At 41.2% G+C, this 26,486-nt stretch overlaps 1 protein-coding gene across 2 annotated transcripts in view; it reads left to right on the forward strand.

Moving 5' to 3' along the window:
• The first annotated feature begins 206 nt into the window (after positions 1 to 206).
• The window catches only part of SPECC1L (sperm antigen with calponin homology and coiled-coil domains 1 like), a 128,009-nt gene continuing 101,729 nt past the window's right edge, over positions 207 to 26,486 (forward strand). Inside the window, exon 1 of one of the 2 annotated variants that reach the window (XM_033097586.1) lies at positions 207 to 366. The gene's annotated coding sequence lies outside the window, so the exon portion shown is untranslated. The remainder of the gene's footprint in view (positions 367 to 26,486) is intronic. The other variant, XM_033097587.1, reaches the window with a different exon arrangement.

A 26,486-nucleotide genomic window follows, 5' to 3' on the forward strand; every position in this document is an offset into this window, starting at 1 on the left:
GTGAGGCCTGAAGCGCGCAGAATCTACCGGAGCCTTTTTTTGTGGCCCGCCGGGTAGTAGAGCGCCTGCGCTACTCGGAGCCAAAAGGAACACCAATGCAGTGAGCGGGGCTCCAGGCGCCTGCGCGACAGAAGGATGTGGGCGGGGCCTTAGGGCGCCTGCGCAGTTGGTGGCGGCCCTGTGGGGCGGGTAAGAGGCGTGCCGGGGGCGGGGACTACGAGAGAGGAAGGGCGGGCCGGGCGAACGGCGCCGTGGGGTTGGCTGCTACCCTGAGGCTGGACTCAACGGATTCGGGCCGCGCCACCGGGCGAGCTCGCCGCCCGGCCCGAACCCGGAGCCAGCGAGCGAGCGAGGCGGCGCCGCGCGGTAAGAGCCAAGACCCGGTCCCCTCAGTGTGTCCCGGAAGGCCAGTCCATCTCCTCAGCGCCGCCCGCGCGGCCAGGCCCAGGCGACCCCGCAGACCCCCGGCGGGCCCGCGCCTGCGCCGTCCCCCTCCCGGGCCCCCAGCCGGTCCCGCGCCTGCGCGGTACCCCTCCCGGGCTACCCCGCCGACCCGCAGTTGTGCCGCGGGACTCGGTAGCCGCCCGTACCGGGTGGTGTGGCCTGGTTCTAAGCTCTCAGCCCGCTGGTTCTCGCCGAGCCGAGGCACCGAGCGCAACCCTCACATTTTGCTTTCCTCGAGCCCTAGGAGAGGCCGGGGCCGCCGCCTTACCTTTCTGGTCCTCTGGTCCCATGCCCCGGGAGGGGACAGTGCTGCTCCGGGACCCCGAGGACGCGGAGCGGGGAGCAGAGCCGTAGGCAGCGGACCCCGGGCCTCCTGCGGGGTCCGCTTCCGCCGAGGCCCGCACCCGCTGCCTCGCCACGCTCCGCTGGGAGGTTAGCCCAAAGCAGGCGGAATGTCTTTTTTTTCTCGAGACCTGGTTAATTGCATCAAGTTAGATATGAATAATCGGTGTTTTTGCTGAGGAAATTTTTGCATTTCCCTCAACCTGGTAATTGTATGGCTTAAGTGGTTACGTTTAAGACCAGAGAGTTCTTGAGCAGTTCCCCAGAGATACCTGGAAGAGAAATCAGTTTCCAAGTAGTTCCAGCCTATGTACAAGACTAAGAATTCCTGTGACCATTCAAATGCAGAGAAACTTGATTTGTTGATGCTTTTGATAATTTGCGAGCAAGTACGGACGGCAGGGCCCGGGAAAAATTACCATAAATTCGGTGCCCTATTTTGATTACAGGGAAAAATGTGTTGTAAAAAGGGCATCTCAAGCCACTGACAGTGTTTCCTGAGTTTACAACAGATTCAAGAAACTAAAAAATGTTGCAGAGCCCAGCAGCGTTTGCTGTCACCCAAGATGCATCTTGAGATGAAATCAGAGCTGTACTCTACTTAGGCAGCAGTGAATAGCAGCATAATACATATAGGTTGTAAAGTAGCCACACGATATAGAAGAGTATATATGATGTAAGTAGAAGTAGAGTTTTGATCTGTATAAAATTGTTTCTGTAAAGAAATGGCTGATCAGTATTTTTTTCCCTCTATAAAATTGTCTCCGCCCCTCTGATTTAGTATGCACCAAGCAGTCTTTAGGACTGAGCAACTTTTGGTAGCTGGAGAATGCTTCTTAATTGCCTGTGTATAGTCCAGTTATGTAGGGATTTTCTTGACTTTTTCAGTAAGAAAGTGAATGTTGTGCCATAGGAAACCTCAATCATTATGCGCCTTGGTAAAAGTCCAAATAATCTGAGTGTCATAGTGCAGGGTAATTATAGCACTTGTGATTAAAGTGTAGTTTGTATCAAAATTTCCATTTTAAACTTGAACTTTTAGGATATGTATCTACAGTGCAATGTATCGTTTTGAGAAGGAGTTTTTCTGAAACTGAGGTTCTCCTTATAACTGACGTGACAGTGTACATCTTATATTTCAGATGACTCAGATGATAGTATTGCTTCGGATCAAAATTACTGTCAGGGTGGGGTTTTAATAATACGTGACTTGCCGTATAACCATATGCATATTTAAATCACGTGGCTGACTTGTACATGGTGTTACACAAACTGTCCAGCTCAGTAGAGGAACAGTGACGAGTGTCAGTAGGCTAGAGAAATTCTCTTAGCTTTATGGCCTTGGGCAAGTTGTTTTCCTTTCTGGACCTTTATTTTCCCATCTGTAATGTGTGTGTGTGTGTGTGTATGTGTGTGTGTGTGTGTGTGTGTGTGTGTTGGGTGCGGGAGGAGGAGATGGAAAGGAGCTTGAGTTGCTAATTTAACATTTAATGGATTCTTGCTAAGTGAGTCTTTCCAACTAGGGGTAGTCCTCTTCAACTAGGGAGAGAACTAGGTCTTCTTATCAGTTCCATGACATAGTTTGTGGTCCCTCCTCAAAGATGGGGAGAGGGAGCATCATAAGTTGCTGAGAACAAATTTTGGAGACTTGGTCAGGCCTCTGAAATGAAGTGGTGAGTGCGTCTTAGTGTATTGAGAAAAATAAGGAAAATATGGGGAGTTTTTCATAAAACTAAATTTGTTCAATTAAAGAACTGCCTTTTCTAAAAAGACATAATTTTCTGGTGTTAAAATTAAGCATCTTTTATGAAATGATGGTAAATGGTGTTATATGGTGATTGTAAATGGCAAATACAAGGTTGGTTATCTCATGAGAATAAGATATTTTTAGAAATAAAGCCTAGAATCTATTGTTTTGTTGTTAGGTTGTTTGGGAAAAAGTTCCTGGGGATTTTGCTGCTAAGATTAAAATATAGATTATTTTTTTAAAGTAAATATGAATTCACTTTGTGGTCGTTAGTCATAGGCAACCGAGAAAGCTCTCTTAAATTTGCTTTAGTAAAGATGTTCCTGTTCTGATCGTCCTTTCCTACTGGATACAGAATGTTAGGATATTTGTGTGTGTGTGTGTGCTTGTGCCAACAAAATAAACCCAGGCAGGGAAATTCCTCCTGGTGGTTGGAATTGTTGGTGTTGAATAGACTAACTGCAGAGCTAAAGAACCCCCATGGGGGTGCTATGTCAGCTCAGAAATCTTTATTGTGGCCTCAGTCTTTTGTAATGAAATAACACGATCATCAAGAAATTAGGCTTACAGATTATATTTCAGACATGCTGAGGGGAAGAAGTGGCTATGGTCTGTTCCAAAGCGAATGTAACAGATGATTTTTGTGTCTGTGAAGTACTTAAAATTCCTCCCAGTCTGCTGTTAATAGCAGATAAGATTTAGAGTTATTATAAATTTTTTTTTGTACTCACAAAGCTACAGTATATCAAAATGTGTCAAACATACATTTTAAAAGTGTCTTGAATTAAAATGAATAATGCAGTCTCTAATTCTTAATAATATTCATTTCTACATTCAGAGGACTGACTGCTTTCAGCTACCTCTGAGTGTTCCATTTTCAAAGGATAATTTGATAACCCCACAAAAGAAATTTGTCCATGAGTACAGATGTTAACAGTGTTTTTTTGTTTTTGTTTTTGTTTTTTTACCTTTTCCCACATCTTCATTGTAGTTCCTTTCTTTTTTGGTTAAATCCAGAGGTTTGTTCCTGCCTAGGTCTTTCCAAAATAGCAGTCTGTTCGTAGTCACCATCTCACCCCCACCCCTGCAATTTAAAGTCCATCAATGGCTCCCACTGTCTTCATAATCAAATCTACCAATCCTTGGCTTGGTGTCCAGGACACTTCATCACTGGACTCTGGCCTCTGTTTTCATTTTTCCCCACCCTTTTTTCAGGTGCTTCATTGAGCTTTGCTGAACAACTCTTGGTCCCTTGAACTCTCTCCAGCTGTCTTGTCTCCCTCTGCTGGAATGTTCTCTCACTTCATCTGATTATCACCTTCAGAACTCAGCGTAGATACTACCTTGCCTGGAAGACATCCCATATCTTGTCTCATGCAGACTTGTCCAGCACCCTGTCCAGTTAGGATTTGGCGCCCTGTGTTTTGTCTGCTCCCTCCACTAGCTGGTGACACCGCAGTGGATAGCAGAGTTTGTGGCTTGATGTCAAGTTGCATCTTCTGGGTGCGGTCTGTGCTGGGTATGAAGTGGGCCACTTAGTCCCCGCCCTTCAGGAGCTTTGCACTCCAGGTGCACTTGACCTCAGCAGCCTTGGGACACCTCCCAGTCATGCACACCAGCTTGCAAAGGCCATTTAATTGTACCCGAGTGTCTAATTCAGATCCTATTTCTTGAAGGAGACTCTGTCTCTAATGTCTGTTTTGTCATCCAGAAATCAGGTGGGCGTCGTCCTTGTTCCCGGCTCTGGAAGCATTATGCATTTTGCTGCCTTTTTCCTAACCTTGTGTACCTTCTACCTTGAACGTTTTTTTTTTTTTTTTAATTTGATGTGTTTGGACAGTCAATGTTTAAGAGATTAAGAGAATAGATTTCAAGTTTGTCTATTGTGCGTGTAGCCTAGGGAAAACAGAAGTTAAAGGGGAAAGAATACTTTGTCTCTTTTAAAAAAGCCCCACATTACACTTCTTTTAAAAAGAACTGAGCTTACATTAAAAAAGAAAAAGAAAAAAGAAAGAAAAGAAAAGAAAAAGACCCTGATTAAGCTTAAGAAAGAGGCATGCAAAGAAACTGGCAGCAGTGTTAAGATTTGTCAAAAAATACCTGTTACAAATTAAAGTTGTCCCTTTTTCCTCTCTCCCTTCTCATGTTCTTGGGAAAAAATCCCAACTCAGCCATTTTCTAGTGGCACCTCTTCCAGCAGGAATTCTTAAGGCAGTCTGTTGGGGCTGCTTTTTTTCAGAACGGTGACAGGTGGACACTTTCTCCCAAAAGATGCCAATTTCTCCCACGTAGGAGAGTCCTGAGTCCCACTTCCTTCTTGTCCTGGAAGCTTCTCTCCTTGTCATGTTTTGGCTTTCCCTCACCAGACCCAAGAGTTCTTGAGCAGGAGCTATTGAATTTTCTTCTTGCATACTTCTTTTTTTTTTTTAACCTTTGTTGGATTTGGTCCTGTCTTAAATCTTTTGTCCCATGTTCTTGTTCCCTTTCTGGCAGCCTGTAATTTCTTGCAAACTCCATTGAATCATTACAGTTGCTCAGGTTTGCTTTCTGTGCTCTGTTAAATTACCGGCTGGATTTTTCTGCCCTAGTTCTTTCTCTTCATGCTCACTTCATTGCACACTTATTTAGTGTTGCCCAGTCCCCCTACTCAAGGCTTCTAGCCTTGGATTTATTTATGTGTTTTTGGTCTGTTTTTGATTTTTGTTATCTCCTTCTTGCCTCAACACTTGTCTGCCTCTCCCCCCCATACGCCATGACCAGGATCATCAACATTTCACACCGTTCTCCATCATTCTTGAATTTATTGGAATACGTGAGTGCATGAGTGCACGTACATGAATACATCATTCATAGATTCATGTATTCATGTGTGCATTCACTAATGTATGCATTTGCAAATGTGTATGTTTTCACTTTACTGAGATGTGATTCAAATACCATAAAGTTCACCTGCATAAAGTTCACCTGTTTTTATTATATTCAGAGTTGTGCATTAATCATCATTCTTTAATTCCAGAACAGTTTTTATCACCTCAGAAAGAAACCTTGTACCCATTAATAGGGACTCCACTTCTCCCAGCCTGTGTTAATCACTAATGTACTTTCGGTCTCTATGGATTTGCCTATTTGCCTATTCTGCATATTTTTCTTTTTTTTTTTTTTTTTAAACAGGACTTTATTGGTGAACAGTGTGTACTTCCAGGACTTTTTCCAAGTCAAGTTGTTGTCCTGTCAATCGTAGTTGGGGAGGGCGCAGTTCAGCTCCAGGTCCATTTGCCGTTGTTAGTTGCAAGGGGCACAGCCCACCATCCCTTGCGGGACTTGAGAAGTTGAACTGGCATCCTTGTGGTTGAGAGCCCACTGGCCCATGTGGGAATCGAACCAGCAGCCTTCGGCGTTAGGAGCACGGAGCTCTAACCGCCTGAGCCACTGGGCCGGCCCTGGATATTTCATATAAGTGGAATCATACAATTTGTGGCCTTTTCATTTAGCATGTTTTCAAAGTTTATCTATGTTGTAGCATGTAAGTACATTATTTCTTTTATGGCCAAATAATAGTCCATACTTTTTAAAAAATCTATTTATCAATTGGTGGACATTTGGGTTTTTTCCACTTTTGGGCTATTACGAACAATGCTGCTGTGAACATTCCTGCCCAAGTTTCGGTGTGGACATATGTTTTCAGTTCTCTTAGTTATATACCGTGGAGTGGAATCATTGGGTCGTGTGGTAGCTACTGTGTTTCCCCAAAAATAAGACTGGGTCTTATATTAATTTTTGCTCCAAAAGATGCATTAAGGCTTATGTTCAGGGGGCTGTCATCCTGAAAAATCATGCTAGGGCTTATTTTCCGATGAGGTCTTACTTTCGGGGAAACACGTTATGTTAAACTTTTTGAGGAACCCACCAAACTGTTTTCCCAAGCCGCATCATTTTACATTCCTACCAGCAGTGTCTGAGGGTTCTAAGTTCTCCACTTCCTCTCCAATGTATGGGCTTTTGGGGTATACTTTTCAAAAAAAGGTCATATTTTTGACACTTCCATTTCTTGTTTTCTTAATACTTCTGGAAATTCCATTAACAGCTGTTACCACGCTAACTCATGGTGATTAATAGCTTCATAGTACTATTCCATAGTATAAATATACCATTCGTTTATTCAGTTCAGCAGATATTTATTAAGTGGCTGTTATGTGTCAGGGACTGTTCTAGACTCTGGAGCAACAGCATTGAGCAAAACAAACAAAATCCCCTGCACTCTTAGAGTTTACTTTCTTGTGGGGGAGGGGTGGGAAGTCAGGAAACAAGTAATATAGCATTGGGTTTTACCTGTATACTTTGAGTTGTGGCAGCTTTGAGTAGTGTATATGAAGTACCTAAAGAAGTTACTGTAGCAGTGTTAGTATTAACCGCCTTGCAGGCAAAAGTGGAAACATTTTCATAAAGGAAAAAAACAACTGTTTAATGTGGATATGGAATGTTTCTGGGAGATAAACTGATGAGCCTGAAAGATAAGTGTGTATGTCCTTGGTAACAAAGTTTGCGCATTTATAAGTTGGATCCACATCGTCTTACTTTGGTGATGAGGAATAGACACCCTTCTCCAAAAGCCAAGTGAGTTATATATGTTGGAAATGTCTGATGGATGCAGCCGAGAGTACTTTTCAGGGACATGGCAAAACTTCCAGGTCCGTTCAAGAGTCTTGTTTTCTTCCTGAACTTTTACGTATTTATCATATTGCCCTATGAATTATTGAGGTTGTACCCTGCAGTAAAGCCTTCTTTAAATTATTCATGCTGATGTTTAGGGAAAATAATCTGGCTAATGTAGAGTCGTTAGGCCTGGAGGAAAAAACCATGCCCTCCCCTTGAAGGTCAGATTATATTGATATGCAGCCTAGTTGGGCCTGCGCTAACTTATCCCTCTCTGTTGGCCCTAGAAGTAAAATAAGCAGTTAAAATAAGTATTTCTGTTCTAATTTTTTTTTTTTAAATTGACTTTGAAATGAAGTTAGAAATGCACACTTTAGACACCGATTTACTCATCTTCCTGTTAACCACCCAGTGGCTTGCTCAGCCAGACCCTCTGCTCTGGGTCAAAGGTCGATCATGATGGAATGCAGATCATTTATTAATCAGAATTTCACTGTAATGAATAAAATGTTATTTTGCAAAATAATTTTTTTGACATTTTAGTTACTAACCAGCCTTGTTTTTAAATAAAAAAAAGTAACCTGCAAATTTCTGTTACAGTAGCATTTCTGAAGGCTTAGTGTAGAATATAAATGTCAACCAGGATACCATCTAGCTGCGCTGGGATTCTTTCTTACCTCCTCCTGCCTTTGCTTCTGACTCCCTCCCCCACCACATGCTCTTAGGTGGGTTGGGTTCCAAAACTTTATTTATAAAACTAATTTAATTCACAAGGTTTGTGAAGTTTATGTTAATAGTCCCGTGGAGTCTCATGAGCACCTATAGCAGCATAGTTGAAGAAGCCTACATTTCATGTGTACCTGGCAGTAAATGTGGTCCTCTCACAACACATCTTGAGGTAGTTCACACAACTATTATTTTCCTTAATTTTGTAAGTGAGGAAACAAGGTTAAGAAGACAGAGCTAACCAACGGCCAAGCTTGGATCTGAGCCCGGGTTTCAGACTAAAAGTCCTGTGTTCTTTTCACTATAACATGCTGCTTTTCAGCTAAAATGCATTTGTCCTATGATTAAAGGAACTACTGTGCTATTTAGTATAGAAAACGTAGGTACAACATTGTTTCCTTTGTAATTGAAGTATTTGAAGAGCTTTTACGTGGGAAGGGATGGATCTATTTTGTGTTGCTTTGGGAGATTCGCAGGTAAATGGTAGTTACCGTTAAACTGTCATTTGTTTCTATATGTGAAAAACTGCAAGACTTGAAGGGGGCAGCCCTTTCACGTTACCAGCTAGTAGTGACTAAGGCTGTGGGGGGGTGTCCTAGGGTGATGAGGGGGGTTCAACTTGATGCCTGCTCTTATGGAAGTCCACTCCCCCCCTTTTTTTTTTACTCTCTTCTTTGCCTCCTCCCTCTACCTCCTTTCTTGACTGAGGTTGGATGGGTCTTCTCTCTTTCCTAATTTCGTGCCTCTTCTCCATTAAGTCACTCAGAAGCAAATTTTTAATATGGGACGGTCTTGATAATATTTAATGATAATTTTTTTGACATTCAATACTATTTTATATTAGTAATGATAATTTTGTTTTATGGGTTAATTTTTTTCACATTTGGAATGTGGGCTGATTCCTTTCATATTATTTTAAATAAAGTACAAATTTGGAATGCATAATTTTTTACAATACTATTTCAATGGAGATTTTTTAAAAAAAAAACGAAATAAAAATTGAAGAGTGTGTACTGTGATGGTAGGCTAAAGAGGATTTACTAAAGAATTAAGAGTCTCTGCTGAAAGGCTAGCACAGTATTTACTTTCCACCCAAGGCTTATTATCCTCAGAGATAACCACCCAAGGTTATTGTCCTATTTTTTTTGTAGTTTCATGTGATTGTACAAAACATAGAAAACTACATCGGTGTTGCATTTTGCCTGGCCAAAGGAGCTGTATATTGCAAATGCAGCGAGAGGGTGGTCAGCAGTGGCAAGTTTTGCATTGATATCAGAGAGTGCCTTCTGCAAAAAACGTTTTAAAAAAAATTGTCAGAGCCCAGAGTTGAGATGTTTGTTCAGTGATCAAGTCGGTGCTATGCTGTGTCAGAAGTGAGGTTGGAGATTTGAGATGAGGGGGTAGCTGAACTGAACAAGAGATAAGAGAAACAGGCAAGTGAAAAAGTAAGCTAGAATTCTCCCCACATAAGTGCAATATGGTGCTTTTTAAAATAATTGAAGTTATACCACTCTTGTTTGGAGCCACCATTATAGATGAAAAATTGTATCTGAGTATCTATCTAGCTAACTAAAGTCAGTGCAAGCACTTCACATTTCAGCTTTAGTCTGAACAGCTTATGACGCAGCTGTCCTCCTAGCCCCACTGGAATCTCTGGTGAGTGAGGTGAAGGACATAAAGTAGGTAGCTCACTGAATGTAGGGGCCTCTCTGATTATTAGCTGCCTTGGAGTCTCTCTCTTGATAACTTTCACTCACTAGTCCTGTATCTGCCTCCTGGATCTCCTTAAATTTGAAAACAGCTACTTTTACTTGCTGAGTTTGAAAGTCTCTCCTTGAGTTGCTTCTAGAGCCCTTTGGACTAGAGATAGGCTAGTTATTAATTCCTTCCTTCTGGTGTTGTTCTAGAACTGCACACGGTACCCCACCAGGCCCTCTGAGGAGTACAGAGTCTACCTGAGATTCCTGTCTTCCTGGATCGAGTGTAAATCAAACGGGGACTGTGTTAATACCCTTGGAGCATGCTGCCGTGCCAGGGGTGCCAGGGGTACCAGGGGGACATAGGAAGCTTACCCGCATTGCTTCCTAGAAGGAAGTCTTCCAGAGGCTTTCTTTCCTTTTCCTCTTACCGGGAACACATGGACAATAAGATCAAATCCTGACCTTTGGCAGTACCTGTACTCTCGCAAAATCTGGTTCCTTTTAGTTGCCACTTTAAATTGGAGATGATTCTTACCAAAAAATAAATAAGGAGGCAAGGTGATGGATATGTAAATGAACTAGGTGGTGGGAATTTTTTCACAGTGTATATGTATATCAGTCCCCATGATGTACGATTTAAAGATCATATAACTTTGTCAGTTATACCTCAGTAAGGGTGAAAGAAAAATCAGAGATGAAAACATCTGCATAAGATCAGGGTTTCCTATCTGGGACTTGAGTTACAGAGATACAGTCCAGATATCTTATTTCTTATTTGTTTCCAAAGAGCATGCAAAGATGGTAGTGATCCCCAGGTTTTAGGACCAGTTAATAATGTTTGCCACCATATTTAGTGTGCCAACTCAGGGAAGTCAGGACACCTGTTGACCTGAGGCGTTCCAGCTTGAACTCTGCTGTGTCTCCTTTGTAGGCCTCTCTCCCATCAAAGGGGACTGCCCCTGGCCAGTGTCTCCATTAATCACGGTTTGTGAGAGCCTCTGAATTGTCGGAGTGAAAGATTTTCTTCTCATTTCCTTCTGCCCCTCATCAGCTGTTTCTTCCTAATTTCTTTTTGGAATTATGCTGTCTTGAGTTGGTATCTGGAGTGGCATTCTTCTAACTTGCATTTGTACTGTTTACATATGTCAATGGTGACATTGCTGCAGGGGTACTGGCACGTACATTGCTTGCTTCTGCAATCCTCTCAGTGCCCTGCCCTACATCATGTGCTCTCTCCATGCCAGCTGCCAGCCTGCCAGCCTGCTTTGAAAGATTGGAAATGAGTAGGTGGTCATCAGCCACCCTTGTCCACACAGGGACAGCAGCTCTAAGGCTCAGCCTCTATGGTAACGTTCAGCTTCTCTGCTTCCACATAAGCTGCTGATAATGGTTAGGATTTGGAAAAGGGGGGAAGGGGAATTGGGTTTTGAGGAGTTGGTGGGGCTTGAACAAAGGAGAGGCAGTAGTGAGCATTCCTGAGGTGAAGGATTTAGTCGCTTGAGGGAGGGGAAGGCAGTCATATCACTGAGTAGTGGTTGACAGAGTTTTTCTGTAAAGGGCCAGATAGTAAATATTTTAGACTTTGCAGGTGGTATGATCTCTGTTGCAACTAATCGCCTCTGTCATTGTAGCACAAAAGTAGCCACAGAAATATGTAAATAAGTGAGCGTAACTGTTTCAATAAAAGTTTTTTTGTGGACTTTGAAATTTGAATTTTGTATGTAAGTTTTTGATGTTATGAAATATACTTTTGATTTTTTTCCCCCAACCATTTAAAAATGCAAAAACTATTCTTAGTTTGTGGACTGTACAAAAACAAGTGATGGGCCGCCTTTGGCTTGTGGACTGTCGTTTGCTGACCCCTGGCTTAGAGACACAGGAAGCAGAGAGGGCTGGTCAGAGGACTGGGAAACCAGGCCAGGGGTTAGACTTAAGGTGGTGTCAAGAAGGAAACCATTTTTGTGATAATAATTACATGTTAAAGGAAGGATATTTTGTGTTTATGTATGCGTGAAAGCATCTCAGTCTCTTAAAAAGAAAATTTCCTCACTATGGAAAATTTCAAACATACAAAATAGAGAAAATAATATAATGGACACAGTGGTGATGTAGTCATCATCCAGCTTCAACTATTGTTATTCTAGGCCTTTTGCGTTTCTATATGAATTTTAGAGTCAACTTGTCACTTTCTACAAAAACCTGCTGGAATTTTTATTTGAATTGTGTTAAATCTATATATAAATTTGGGGGTAGTGACTTCCTAACAATACTGAGTCTTCCAACTCATGAACATGTTATATCTCTCAATTTATTTAGATCTTTAGTTTATCTCAGCATTATTTTGTAGTTTTCAGTGTACAGATCTTTCACCTTTTTTTGGTCAGATTTACTCATGAGAATTTCATATATTTTGACATTGTAAATACTATTTAAAAAAATTTCCAATTGTTCATTGCTAATATGTAGAAATATATTATTTCAGTTGGTTTTTTGTATACTGATCTTATATTTTGAGATCTTGCTATACTCTAGTAGTTCTAATAGTTTTTTGTTTTTTAGATTCCATTTGACATTTCATCAGTGTGTCTGCAAATAAAGAGTTATTTCTTCCTTCCCAATCTGAATGCCTATTGTTTCTTTTTTCTTGCCTTGTTGCGCTAAGAACCTCTAGTACAATAATGAATAGAAGTGGTGAGAGCGAATTTCCTTGTCTTAATCCTGATCGTAGGGGGAAAGCATTAAGCCTTATGCTGTTAAGTGTGATATTAACTGCAGGTGTTTCATAGGTAACTTTTATGACGTTGAGGAGGTTCCCTTCTACTCCTGTTTTAATTGGAGGTTGTGTTTTAAAATCAGGAATGAATGTCAGCTTTTGTCTCGTGCTTTTTCTGTATCTGTTAAGATGATCATGTTTTTTTCTTTTATTTTGTTCCTGTGGTGAGTTACATTGATTTTTTTTTTTTTTTAATTTAACCAACCTTGCATTTGTGGGATAAACCCTACTTGGCCATGATGTGTTATTTATTTATTTTTTCAGATTGTTGTATTCAGTTTGCTGAAAGTTTGCTTGGAATTTTTACATTATTTTCATGAGACATATTGGTCTGTAATTTTCTTTTTTTGGTAGTGCTTTCCATTGTTTTCATCTTTTTCCCTCTTACATCCTCATCTTACAACTAATAAGTGAATAGAAGTTCTCCACTCAGTTATAGGATATCTTATAACAGGCTGCGAACTGTTTAACAGGTGAGTAACTCACCTATCTAGAAAGAATTTACTAGGATTTACTTTTGACGTTCATGTCCTTTCCAGCAGTGATTTGGCCTAGTCGCATTATAGCTTTGATTTCGTCCGTTTTTCTAGTTTGGTTTCATTCTCTATATAATTATTGGAGGGTGTCTTTAAGCCACTGGCCCTGTCTTGCCTCATACATGTACACGGCATTGGCATCCTAAGTGCGGCCTGTGGGAGAAGTGCACACACTGCCCTCTGAGGGGCATTGCTAAGGGCTAGAAGAGTCTTAAGTGCGGGGGCCTCATGAGTGGGGGAGATGCCCTGTGAATGTGGGTATTGGGAGCTGTGGCTCCTCTGAGCTGGACTTCCAGGGGACTTGAGCTGTACTTGTCCTTTGAGATTGGCTTTGAAGGAGGAGGGAGTTTTCAGTGAATGGACATTGTAGTTGGGGGAACAATACGCCAGTTGGAAGGGACATATTATTATATTATATAAGACCGGGTCTTATATTAAGTTTTGCTCCAAAAGACACATTAGAGGTGATGGTCCGGCTAGGCCTTGTTTTCGGGGAAACACGGTAGTTGTCCAGCTGCGCTTCTTCCTTGACACAGAAAGAGGCCGAGCAGGGCTGGCAGAGGAGGTGGGCAGAGGAGAGAATGCTGTAAGCGGAAGCCAGCCCTTCCTTCAGTTGCCAAGACACAGCTCCATCATTTTTTAAATGTCTCTGAAGACAGTACCCCAACTGTAGCCTCACTGTACAGGCCGCCCCTTGAGATAAAAAAAAAAAAAAAGACACCCCAGAGAGTTACTGAGCTGTGGTGCGGCGTGGGATTTGGAGTTGGACCTCTTCAGACCCCTCGCCTCTGCCTGCCGGCTGTGGAAGGCTTTGGTTCTGCTTTTTACTGTGGGCCTGATGAGCATACTCCCCTCCTCAGGTGGCAGATTGAATGGAACGATGGGTGCGAAACCCCAGCACAGCATTTGGCAAATCGCAGGCCCTCAGCTTTTCGTTTCCTTCTTTCTCTATTGCTATGAGGTTTCAGAGGGACTGGAGAACGGTGGGCTTTGACCATCGTTTGGGGTTGTTAATGTGTGCCAGGCAGCTAGGGGACTGCAGAAGGGCTCAGGTAAGCAGTGAGCCCCCTGTGCTGCTTACATTTCATTCTGGAAGATCAGAGAGCCCTTCCTTGAGCTATCTGTCTTTCTCAGGAAATGTGGATGGAAATCTAAGGGAGTAACACACCCTGCAGTATAGACTCTGCCTTCTCTTTCAGGCAATTCTGTTGAATGAGTTGGTTTTCTAAACTCAACAGAATGTTCGTGCAGTTGAGGCCTAATTTATGGTATGGTACAAAAGATGAACACTGCTACTTCTTCCCCCCCAGGCTTAAACCAACACCCTTTATCCCCAAGTTTCTGTCTTGGCACTATTGATGTTTTGGGTTGTATAGTCTTTGTTGTGGGGGGCTGTCTTGTGTATTCTAGGATGTTTAGCAGCCTGTACCCACCAGATGACAGTAGCACCACCCCCACCAACCCCCCAGTTGGGACAACCAAAAGTGTCTACAGACAGTGCCAAATGTCCCCTAGGGGGCAGAATTGCCCACTGTTAAGACCATTACTTTACTCTCAGTAGACACAAGGAGAAAGTACTCCTTAGTATTTTTAAATTTTCTTTTCACCTAACCAGTGAAATGCTTGTTGAAAAAGATTTCGTTTTTATTAAACTGAATTCAAATTCTTACCTATTTTAACTTGTTTGGTTTAGAAAGACTTCCTTTGTGTCATTGGCAAAACAATTCTCAAATCTTAAATTTTCAGCTTATTTTTAAAAGATTTTAAAAGTTATTACACTTCGATAATTGTTGACATACAAAAGAAAACGAGATTTTAAAAGTTATTACACTTCGATAATTGTTGACATACAAAAGAAAACGTTTCATTTGTATTTCGGATCAGTTTATTAGAAGAGTGCAAATATATCAAATTGATGTTTTAAATTAAAAATGTAGCCGACAGTTAATTTTATGAATACAGTATTGTGCAAGTTTATAACTGCTTGCCAAAAATCTGAGCATAAAGCTGTGGTTTGAAAGGATCCTGAATAAACGTTTCTTTTTTTAAAATATTCAGAAACCTTGACTGAGGAGGTTGTGGCCAAAGGAGACTCAAAATGTCTTGCATCCTGGGATTTTGAACTTTGGGAACCAGTTTGTTTTGAACTAAATCTGGAAAAATCATTTGTGTGCTGTAGCCAGAAATTCTTTCAGGCTTTTTCCAGCCTTGTCACTTGTCTGGAATGTTAAGTATTGTCAATAGTTTAATTGCCTTTCAGCAGCTGTATTACAAAGAGAGATCTCCAGAAATGGATCTGAAGAGATCTTGGTATAAGATTAGATGTTTTGTTTTATTCTTTGGAAAGCAGTAAGAAGAACTTATGGTTCTAAGTTTGAAAAATCCAGGGAACTTCTAGTTGTTTCTAAATATGTCATTGTGTGAAATCTTGTTGAGTAATAAATGAAAACTGTAAATTAGTACGAGTGGGCTTTTCTGTGGCCAAAACAAATGGGAATGGAGTTGTGCTTTTGAATTTTTGTCGCTGATAATTAACTTCTTTCTTCTAGCATCCTATCTGTCAGTAGTTGTGGTTTAGTAGAAAGAGCTCAGGTTTGGGCGTGCTGCTGACCTCTCTAACTTCAGTTTCTTCCTGCTTCCCAGCTACATGGGGCGATTATGAGAACCGAATCTGGTAATGCTGGGGGCTTGTCCCCCTGGCCAGCTGGCCGTCTCCAACTGCTCGCTTTGGTATTTAAACAGCGGTAGCAACATCAGCGAAATGTCTCAACCTCCTCGTTACTCCTTGACTCCTTCACAAAACCAAATTTTTGAAAAGTTCTTTATCCTTCATCTCCTGCTCAACCTTTCATCCTATTCCAGTGCAGTCTGACTTCACCTCTGTGCTCCCATTTGGAACAGTGTTGGCCCCGCCCACCATCGCCCCCTTAGCGCTCACCTTAGCAAGTGGGCTCCGGTGAACAGCCAGCCTTTCTCTCGTTGTTTCTCTTCCAGACCCCCTTACGGAATGTGGCTAAGCAGGAAGGAGATGGCTTGGAGGGGAAAGGGGTGGAAATCATAGAGGAGCTGCCTTTTCCTCCCTCTGTGACCATGAAGGTGTTTAAGGGGAGTGCACACACAGGGCAAAGAGAGGACACTGGGGTGAAGTTCCTTCCTTCCAGGGGCTGGAGGTAGAAGTTGAGGACAGGGAGATCTAAATGTCATCTTTCCTCATTAAGTCATAGTTTGCATTATTGATTTTTGGAAACTATCATATTAAATGTGTATTCGTTGATAGTTACACCCTAATTTTTCATGTCTAATTTTATGCATGAAATAAATCTCTTAAAAATGAGAAAATTTTGTGTTATAATAAAGACTAAGCATTTAAAATTGTCAGTAAGCACCTTAGTAAGAATTGAAGTACCGTGTTTCCCCCAAAATAAGACCTAACCGGAAAATAAGCCCTGGCATGATTTTTCAGGATGACATCCCCTGAACATAAGCCCTAATGCGTCTTTTGGAGCAAAAATTAATAGAAGACCCGGTCTTATTTTCGGGGAAACATGGTATGTTGAGCAGTAATGGATTTTTGTGTGTGGGTTCAGACTAAGCCGAGAATCACACCCCTTAAGGTATCTCACCTGGGCTTCTCCTGCCTGTCTCTGCTTTCTGTGCCTTGAATACGCACCCACTTGCATATGTGCAGTTTCTTTGAAATGACAAGGCCCAGGCTTTTCCTCTGAGTAAGCCTTGACTTTTTCAAAGGAATCCCACTCCAAGTCTGTCTTTAAAATGTATACTTTTAAATGCATTTTTCTGATTGTGTGTTATAATTCACAATAAGAAAGATTAAAAAGATGTATATATTGGGGCAGCCGGATGGCTCAGTTGGTTAGAGCACGAGCTCTGAACAATAGGGTTGTGGGTTTGATTCCCACCTGGGCCAGTGAGCTGCGCCCTCCACAACTAGATTGAAGGACAACGACTTGGAGCTGATGGGCTCTGGAGAAACACACTGTTCCCCAATATTCCCCAATTAAAAAAAAAACAAAAAACATGTATATGTTGAGGAATTCAGTATAGGGTCAGTCTATTGCATTATGATGTATTTAATTAAAACATTTCTTATTCAATCTTTTCGACATTTTCTTTGGTTTTTGTAGTACACATGCTTTTATTAGATTGGTTATTGGTTTTGATTCATTAAGCAACATTTACTTCCTGACTCCAGTGCAGCTAATTTGCTAACTTTCAATTTTCCCCTGACTGTGTGATTCTTTCTAGGTGTTTTAAATCTATTCTTAGTTTACAATTTTAACATGATTCCAACATTTTAAATATGGAGTTTGTGAAATAAGAGAGAGAAACGTATTTAGATTGCTTAGTTCAAAACACTTTTTGGATTTTTAGTGGGATATTGATAGACATAAAATGACTAATAAGCAATTTCCTTGTTTCAAAAAGTTTTTATTCCTCGTTCTAAGGATACAAATTGTAAAATAGAATTTTTGAATTTCTGAAAGAAAGACCCTAATCCATTCTCCTCGCCTTATAAACAAGGCTCAAAGTTAGCATGACTTGTTCAAGGTCATGCAGCTGTGTCAGGCCTGCGGCCACAATCCAGGTCTCTTGATTATTGCTCTAGTGGACTCCCTACCACGTATTTCAGTATTTCCTGATATATAATTTTCAGTGGGAAAATACCAGAAGCAAATGTTGTTTGTTGACATCTGTCACCATAGTGTGTAATTTAATGTAAGTAGTAAGTAAAAACAATCTTTAGTCATTTCTTATAAAGGGTTTCTCTTACAAAGTGTCTTTTGAGTTGGTGCTTTTATTTTAATAATGCGTTAGTCATACTTGGGGCATGCAGTGTGTTCTATAAATTATGATAGTTTAATTTATCCTGTCTTTGCTGTGGGCTGCTACCCTGCTAAGGACTTCAGGTTCATTATTTTATTTAATCCTCTCCACATTCTTTTCAGGTAGGTAGTATTATTACCAGCCCATTTTACACACGAGGAACTTGAGATTTCAGAGAGGTTAAATAGCTTGCCTGGGGATACCGATTTGATCATGGTGGGGCAATCTCCCAGAGTCTGGTTTTTAAAAATAAGCACAATGGATTTTAAAATAGCAATTACATAACAATTATATTTAAATAGTTTTAAATAGCAATATATTTTATATAGCGGAAAAAAATGGTTCTCATTGGAAGTGAATAAGAGTTCAAAGGAAAAAGTAGGGACAGCAATCAAGATCCTCATGTGACTACAGGAGGGAGGGATTGGGGACCGCTCCTGTCATGCCACCAAGGGTTCCTGCTCCATACTGTGCCAGGGCTGAAGGTGCTTCTCTGAGAGGGAGGGCTTCAGAGCTCTCTCGTGGTTTCTAGCACACTCTGTGTTCTCCACTCAGGGTGGATCCTTGATGCAATATGACAGTTAAGATAAATTCTTAAGGTCCTTTTAGCATTATTTCTGAAACTCAATTGGTATGTTTTTCATGGGTGGATGGTTAAGGAGCGTGGAGTTTCTGAATCACTGAAATAAATTGCCATCCCTAATTTTGGATTGTTGCACCATTTTTCTGACCTTTGAGCCCTGTTGAAAAACTTCTGGAATGAGTACGTATGTCAGGATTTTTGTTCTTTTTATTTGTCTAAATGTTATTTTGTACAAGAATTCCATAAGATAGGTTTTATCAGCTTCTCTTTGTAGGAGAGGAAACAGAGTTGCGAAGATGTGAGCTGATGGAGTGATTTGAGTGATTTGCCCAGGGTCACACAGCCTGTATGGCAAAGCTGGAGCTTGAACCCAGCTCTCCTGACTTTAAGTACAGTGATCCGCTACTGGTTCTGAGAGCAGAGGGAGGTTCTGGTGGTACAAAGCCACAAAGCCTCATTGCTTTGTCGCATATACGCGGTCTCGCCATCAGTTACATAAATTACATTAAATTAGAAGGCTTTGCAATTAGAAGGTACTTTCACGATTCCTCAGGATCCAACCTCCTTTTGTTGTAGATGAGGTCCTGAATGGACAAGTGACTTAGACAGAAGACAGTGCTTGTTAGAGGGGTAACTAATGGGTTTCAAGTCAAAATCAGAAGTTATAAATATCCCAAAGGCTGGGGCCTGGAGCTGAATTTGACCAAATTAAAATTTTAACATATAGGTGTAATTTTTTCCAGAATATAAATAAATAAATAACTATGAAAAGGAAAAAAGTAGGGGTGTTCACTGTATAATTTCTTCAACATTTCTATGCGTTTCAAAATTTTCATAATCAAATGTTAGGGGAAAAAAGAGAAAAGCAACTTAGCAGCAGTTTGTGTGAAAAAGACTTGCAAGTATTAGGTAACTGTAGACTCAGTGTGAGCCTCTGGTAGCTCCTAGAAAAGCGAGGTTCTTGCTTAGATGACAAGAGAAGCTCAGCGTCTGGATGGAGAGAGGGTCGTGGTGCTGAACTCCGTGCTTGCCGGACCAGATCTGTCTACAATCTGCGCTCAGTTCTGAGGGGCCCGCACACCGTGGTGCTGACGGGCATACATGGTGTGGAATCCAGAGGGGTGGCTGGGGATTTGTGGGACCCACATGGGAGAAGAGCAGGCTCAGGGAAGCGCCGTAGTGGTATTCAGCGCTGGGAGAGCTGTGGGGTGAAGAGTGGTACTTTTCCTTTGAATGTAGAACTTGGATTCAGGTCAGAGGAAAGGAGTTACAGAGAAGGAGATGCCATTTTGGTTCCCTCAGACCTGAACCCCCTGTTCTGTGCCCCTTCAGTCCATCCTCAACAGCACCAGGTTCATCTTGAGGAACTATGGATCTGAGGATTTAGGGCTGCACTGTCTTCAATTTGGTTTGCTGTCCTGTGTCAGACAGAGGCCAGAGCCTGACCATCCTGCTAATGCCCTTCCCCACGAGTCATCATTTTGACATTTCTGTGTTCTACCCAGACCCGTCCACAGAGTTCCGCAGGCGAACCCATGCTTTCCTACAGCTCTGTGACGGGTACCTCCCACTCGTTTCCCAGACGCAGAACTGGGGACTAGAGCTTTCTGCTCCTGTTGGCACCTGTACACATACACAGTTGACCCTTGCACAACATGGGTTTGAACTGTGCAGCTCCACTTATACATGGACTTTTCCCATTATTATTTAAATTAATAATGCTCAGTGCAAGGCCATCTTGTTCAGGGTGAGCTGTGCTTTCAGTCTGCGGTTGGGAATCTGTAATTCAGATTTTCTGTGTCGCCAGGGCTTGGCACCCCAACCCTTGTGGTGTTCAGTGGTCAACTATACTTACCTTGCTCTGTCAGTAGCATTTATAAAGGATGGGGACCTACTCACTATTCATGTATGTAGCTTATTTCTTCCACTAGAATGTGAGCTCCTTGAAAATAGATGTTTTTTTCTTAATCATCTTCGTATGTTCATGTGTTTGTTTATGCCTTGTCTGACTAGCTTTCCAGAGAATTGGCATTTGGTTTGCCATGGCACAAAACAGTGTTCAGTGAATGTTGAGTAAATAATGATTTGCTTCATAACCGTGTAGTAATTATTATCCTCCAACAGAGGATGCTTGTAACTAGATTTTTGTGGCAGTGTTGTTGCATGTGGGATTTCCTATAAATGGCCTCCAAGATAGTTTCCATTTTTAGATGTCTGTGGTTTGATTTTTAAATAGTATTTTATTTACCATATGTGGGAGGTAAGAGATGGCCCTTTGTTTTCCTCAGTAGGCTTTAATTAGAAGATCATTTCGTAGATGTAAAGGAAACTCTGCTTCCTGTGTAGCTGTGGATATGTAATTAACTATAGGCAGGGCTCCTGGGCACGGAGGTAAATGCTGTCCTGAGGGTCCCAAGTACTGGAACTCCCTGATAAGAGTTCTGGCCACCAGACTGCAGCCTTCTAAAAGCAGGGCTGTTCCTGTAAATGAGAGCAGGGCTGTCTCTTTGCTCATGCCTAACAAATATTTAAAATAAAAAAGTAGCTAGTATCAATAAATTAATATGATTTTAGCTAAGAATTTTACTTTTACAGGTGTAACTGAGTAGAGTGATTTAGACCTGGTGATAAATTTTCTGCTCTAAAAAAGATTTTGTATTAAGTATCATGGTAATTAGTACTTTCAAAATGAAAAAATTTTGGTCAAGAATACCAGCACTGACCTATATATAGGACAAGTAGATAAGTCTAGAAGGGGCAAATTGAGCAGTACAGACAGTTTTAGTGCTGTTACATTTTGTTCACATCTCGTGAAATCCTCCCTGAGATCACAGTTGCTCATTCCAGAGAAAGCTCTGTCCGCACGGCTGCAGTGGGGGCCGGATGAAGTGGTGGGCAGGGCGTGGAGTGGGGATTCCCACTCCCGTCTGGCAGAGTGGTTGACGCAGGGAGAGGTATTCTACTCCGAGCCTCAGTTCCTTCATCTGCCAGTGCCCATGTGGGCGCTTGTGGGGATTCAGGGAACGTGCTGGGACGCGGTGCCAGCCCCATGGGACGGGCTCAAGTTCCTCAGCGCCTTTCCATAGTTTGGGAGCAGTACATCTATTTTGATGTTTTTAAGAAATATTAATTGAGAAATACATGTGACATACTTCATGGATCATGATAGTTTGAGGTTATCCTTAGCATATGTAGAGAGGTAGGATCCGCACTGTTTTTGTGAGGAGAGCTACTTTTATTTCCCCTAAACCTTGACTTCGCTGGGCCAGAGGTGGCGGTGGGTGCTGACATGGCACCCGCTAGCAAGGTTGGGAAAGGGGTAGTAGTAATTTCCAGCACACTCCTTTTTTCAGCTTTTTGACACTCGAGGTGCTGTGAACTGTGCTTGTCCTTTCCTTCCACTCTGTAATCTCTCCCATGCCCAGGGGACCCTAGCAGGGGTCTGGGCCAATGAAATCTCCTTTATAACAAGGTCCGGAGGGGGCAAGATCTACTGGGGAATTGTATCTGTTTTTGAGGATCCTTGCCCTTAATAGGGGTCATTTTAGAAAACTGGAAGCTTTTTTGGTTGTCTCAATGGTTGGTGGGTACTATTGGTACTTAATAGGGCGGAACCATGGAATTCCAGACTCAATGAAGTGACAGTTCTGCAAAGCGAAAACTTTTCCTGTGGTCTGTACAGCTGTGGAATATCTTGCTGAATAATTTATGTGGATAGAAAAAAACTATTTATGACTGAGCTTAAAATCGAATTCCATTTTACATAAAGAAAGCACTTTTCAAAACATATTTTTTGATGTATATGGAATTTTCCAGGAATGCAATTACTGTACACATTGAAGAAGAATTGGAATTTTGTTCTCAGCTTTACCAAGTGTATTTGTCAAGGCTCTCCAGAGAGAAATAGAACGAATTACACACACATACACGTACAGAGAGAGAGAGAGAAAGAGAGAGAGAGAGAAAGAGAGAGAGATACACCTCAGAGGTACTGGATTCAGGTCCAGACAACCACAATAAAGCAAGTATCACAATAAAGTGAGTGGTAATCTTTTTGCTGGTGGAGGGCCTTGCTTTCAATTTGTAAAAAACGCAACATCTGTGAAGTCCAATAAAGCCAAGCACATTAAAACAAGGTATGTCTGTACACACGCATGTGTGCGCACATGGTCACATCTACACACACACACATATCTAAAGAGATTTGTTATAAGGACTTGACTCGCGTGATTTTGGAGGCTGAGAAGTCCCAGATCTGTAGTCGGCAAGCTGGAGACCCAGGAGAGAGCCGTTGCTGTAAGTTCCAGTCTGAGTTTGAAGGCCTGAGAAGCAGAAGAGCTGATGATGTAAGTTCCAGCCTGAAAGTTGGCAGACTTAGGACCCAAGAAGAGCTGATTTTTCCGTTAGAGTCCAAAGACAGAAGACCAACGTCCCAACTCACGTAGCCAGTCGGGGAATTCATTTTGCTCAGCCTATTTTGTTCTGTTCAGGTCTTCAATTAATTTGTGGAGGCCCATCTACTTTAGGGAGAGCAATCTGCTTTACGCAGTCAATAAATTCAAATGTTAATCTCATTCAGAAACACCATCACACCCAAAATAATGTTTGACCAAATGTCTGGGCACCATGTGGCTCAGTCAAGTTGATATGTAAAATTAACCATCACACCAAGAGTGGTTCACCTACTTAGAAAATCATCTTATTGATAGCATGTATGGTAGATAGCGTGGTATGAGTTGCCAATACTGTGTGCCAGGTCAAATTCAGTTATTCAGCTTAGAGGTATGGATTTTTTACTGTTTTATTCCTAGTATTGCCTTGCTTGAACATTTACATATTAATTCTTATGTATTTTATAAATTACTTTTATTTTTTATATTATAGTTGCCACATTATATAGATATTTTTAGAAATAATTTGTATAATAAATAGGTTATCCTTTTTCATGAAGATGGTGTGGAAAGCAAAGAAGGAAGCCCCTGGGGCGGCCAGATGGCTCAGTTGGTTAGAACGTGAGCGCTGAACAATAGGGTTGCTGGTTCAATTCCCGCATGGGATGGTGGGTTGTACCCCCTGCAACTAAAGATTGAAAACGGCAACTGCACTTAGAGCTGAGCTGCGCCCTCCACAACTAGACTGAAGGACGACTTGGAGCTGATGGGCCCTGGAGAAACTGTTCCCCAATATTCCCCAATAAAATTAACAAAAAATAAACCAAAAAAAAACCCACTTCAAGCTGCCAGTCTCCTGGACCAATCTGCATCCCAGCATCTTTAAAATTTTTGGCTTATTTCCTCTCAGATCTCTGCCAAACCGTAGTCCTTCTTTTTGTCTTATTGGGTATTGTACAGTGTGGGATCTACTTTTCAGAAGTCCTTTTTTGGTAGTGGTCATTAAGTTTATTTTTAACAGTTTTATTGGGATATAATTCATATGTCACACACTGCACCCAAAGTGTCAAATTTAATGGTTTTTCATATATTCACAGGGTTGTACAACCATCATCCCAATCTAATTTTAGAATGTTTCATCTCAAAAAGAAACTCGTCTCCATTCAGTCTGTATCCATGTCCCTTTCCTCTAGCCATTGGCAACTTCTAATCTACAATTATTTATTTATTTTAATTTTTCAATTATAGTTGAAATTCAATATTTGTTTCAGATGTACAGCATAATAGACATTTATATGACTTAATGACATGATTCCCTCCGACTCTAGTCCCCACCTGATACCATATATATTTATTACAATATTGCTGACTATATTCCCTGTGCTGTACTTTACATCCCTGTCTAATCTACTTTCTATCTTTATGGATTTGCCTGTCCTGGACAATTATAAATGGAATCATACAATACATGGTCCTTTGTGTCTGTTTTTTTAATATCTGGTAAATGTTTTCAAGGTTCTTATATGTTGTACCAGGTATTGGCACTTCATTCCTTTTTTTTTTTTTAATGCCAAAATAATATTCTGTTAGATGGATGTACCACCTTTTGCTTATGCATTCATCAATTGACGGACATTTGGAATTGAAACAAAAAATTATTTTTTATACAGAAAGCATGAGAACTATATGATTATATGTATGCGCAAAGTGATAAAAATGTGCTCATAAGTAAACAATAAATGCTAACAAGGAATTCTGTCATAGTTCAATTGGGAGAATATTTTGAGGTTGTTTGGTTTCCGTTTTTTGACTATTATGAATAATGCTTCTATGGACATAGGTTTTTTATGTACAAATGTTTTCATTTCTTTTGCGTTTATATATAGGAGTGGAATTGCTGGATGATATGGTAACTCCTTATTTATCCATTTGAGGAACTGCCCGATCGTTTTTTCCAAAGTGGCTGCACTGTTTTATGTTCCTACCAGCAGCGTATGCAGGTTCCTATTACTTCACATCCTTTCCAACATTGTAACTGTTTTTTATTATAGTCATCTGAGTGGATGGGAAGTGGTCCTTCATTAGGTTTTAACTCTGGGACAGAGACAGCAGCAGAGAAAGGACAATCTATTACATTGTCCAGTATGTAGCGACCATGTAACTTTAAAAAGGTTAAAATTAAAGTGTAACATTCAGTTCCTCAGTCACACTGGCACATTTCAAGTGCTTAGTAGCTACAAGGCTAGTGGCAACTGTGTTGGACAGAGCAGATTTATATAGAACATTTTCTTTATTGCAATAAGTTCTATCAGTGCTGGTGTAGAAAAAGTTTGACAGCAGCTGGAGGAGTAGGCAGAGAATGGTAGAGGTCTGAGTGGTGTGAAAATGAGTGCAGGTGTGGAAAATGAGAAGAGAAGAAAAACTTTGGGGGAGCCATGTACAAGATATGAAACTTAGAAAAGAAAATAAGTAAAAAGGGAAAGAGAAGGAGTGGTTCGTAGGACTTAGATTTTTTTCTCCAGTACCTTGAGTTAGTGGTAGATTCAGACTAATTCTTTCATTTTATAGGTGACAAAATCATAGCAGGGATTGGCAGGGAGCAGTACATTGTACCTGTCGTGGGAATCTACCCTGGCCATTTTCAGTGCCCTCTGGGAAAGCGTAGGGAATAGATGGTAGAGCTGAACTAGAGGGAGTGCTTACAGTGGGATAGGAAGGTGGAAAGCGAGAGGGTTAAGAGTGGATAGGAAATTTGATCGGTACCGTGTACAGCATTTTCTATATGGAATACTCTCGAAGTTGGGGGGAGGCTAGGGAAGAGTGTCTGGAGTTGCGCTGTGTTTCATTTGATGTTAATACCAGTGTCCTTTTGCTCCATGGCCTTACGCTCTGAGGCTGGAGCAGAGCCCCCTTTGCCTGGTGTCACCGTTCCTGCCACCAAACCAGTTGGTGCAGTTTTTATTATGTTAAGGCAAGATCAATCTGGAGTGTTGGAGCAAAGTCAAGGTAAATTATTCATTAAGGGTATTGGAATGAGCCTCTTCTTTGCAAAAAGAAGTTCCTCTTTATTTTTATTAGTGTGTGGAGGAATCTTCATAAAAATAGACCAAACCACTTTTTGTTTTCAAAACAGTTTCTCAGAGTTATCATACATAAACCTCCTTGCATCCAAGATAGGCTTTTATTTTGTTAGTTGTATTTCTCTACCCAAAACAGTCCATGGTGTCTTTCCAAACATGACATTACTGTAGAGACTGCTTATCCAGCTCTGTCATTAAAGGTGTATTCAAGGGGTCATCTGGCTGTCGCTTTGTGTACTGCCAGTGTTATTCCAAGTCCCCTTAACTGTGAAGTCAAGTACAGTAAGTCTTCACTTAACAGAGTTAATAGGTTCTTGGAACTGCGGAGAAAGGATGTATAACAAAACTAGTTTTACCATACGCTAATTGAGATAAACAAGAGTTACGTTTCTATTAATATTATAATGTAATGATGTTATTTGAAGACCTGCTGTACTATGTAGCACTTAGGTGTAAGATTGGTCATATTCCGTACAGGTGTATAGAATTCCTTTATTTTCTGAACCAAAAATTTAGACTAATGGTCTGATAAAGATTTTTGATGCTGCCTCTTGAAAAAAAAAGATACACTGGATCCTGAATGTTGGAGTTTTGGGGGATATTCTGCTGGCTTCTGTGGGGATATTACAACAAATATTTGTCATTAGGACTATGCTGGATAATTTG

Source organism: Rhinolophus ferrumequinum, chromosome 25, assembly GCF_004115265.2.
Source record: "Rhinolophus ferrumequinum isolate MPI-CBG mRhiFer1 chromosome 25, mRhiFer1_v1.p, whole genome shotgun sequence".
Lineage (NCBI taxonomy): Eukaryota > Metazoa > Chordata > Mammalia > Chiroptera > Rhinolophidae > Rhinolophus > Rhinolophus ferrumequinum.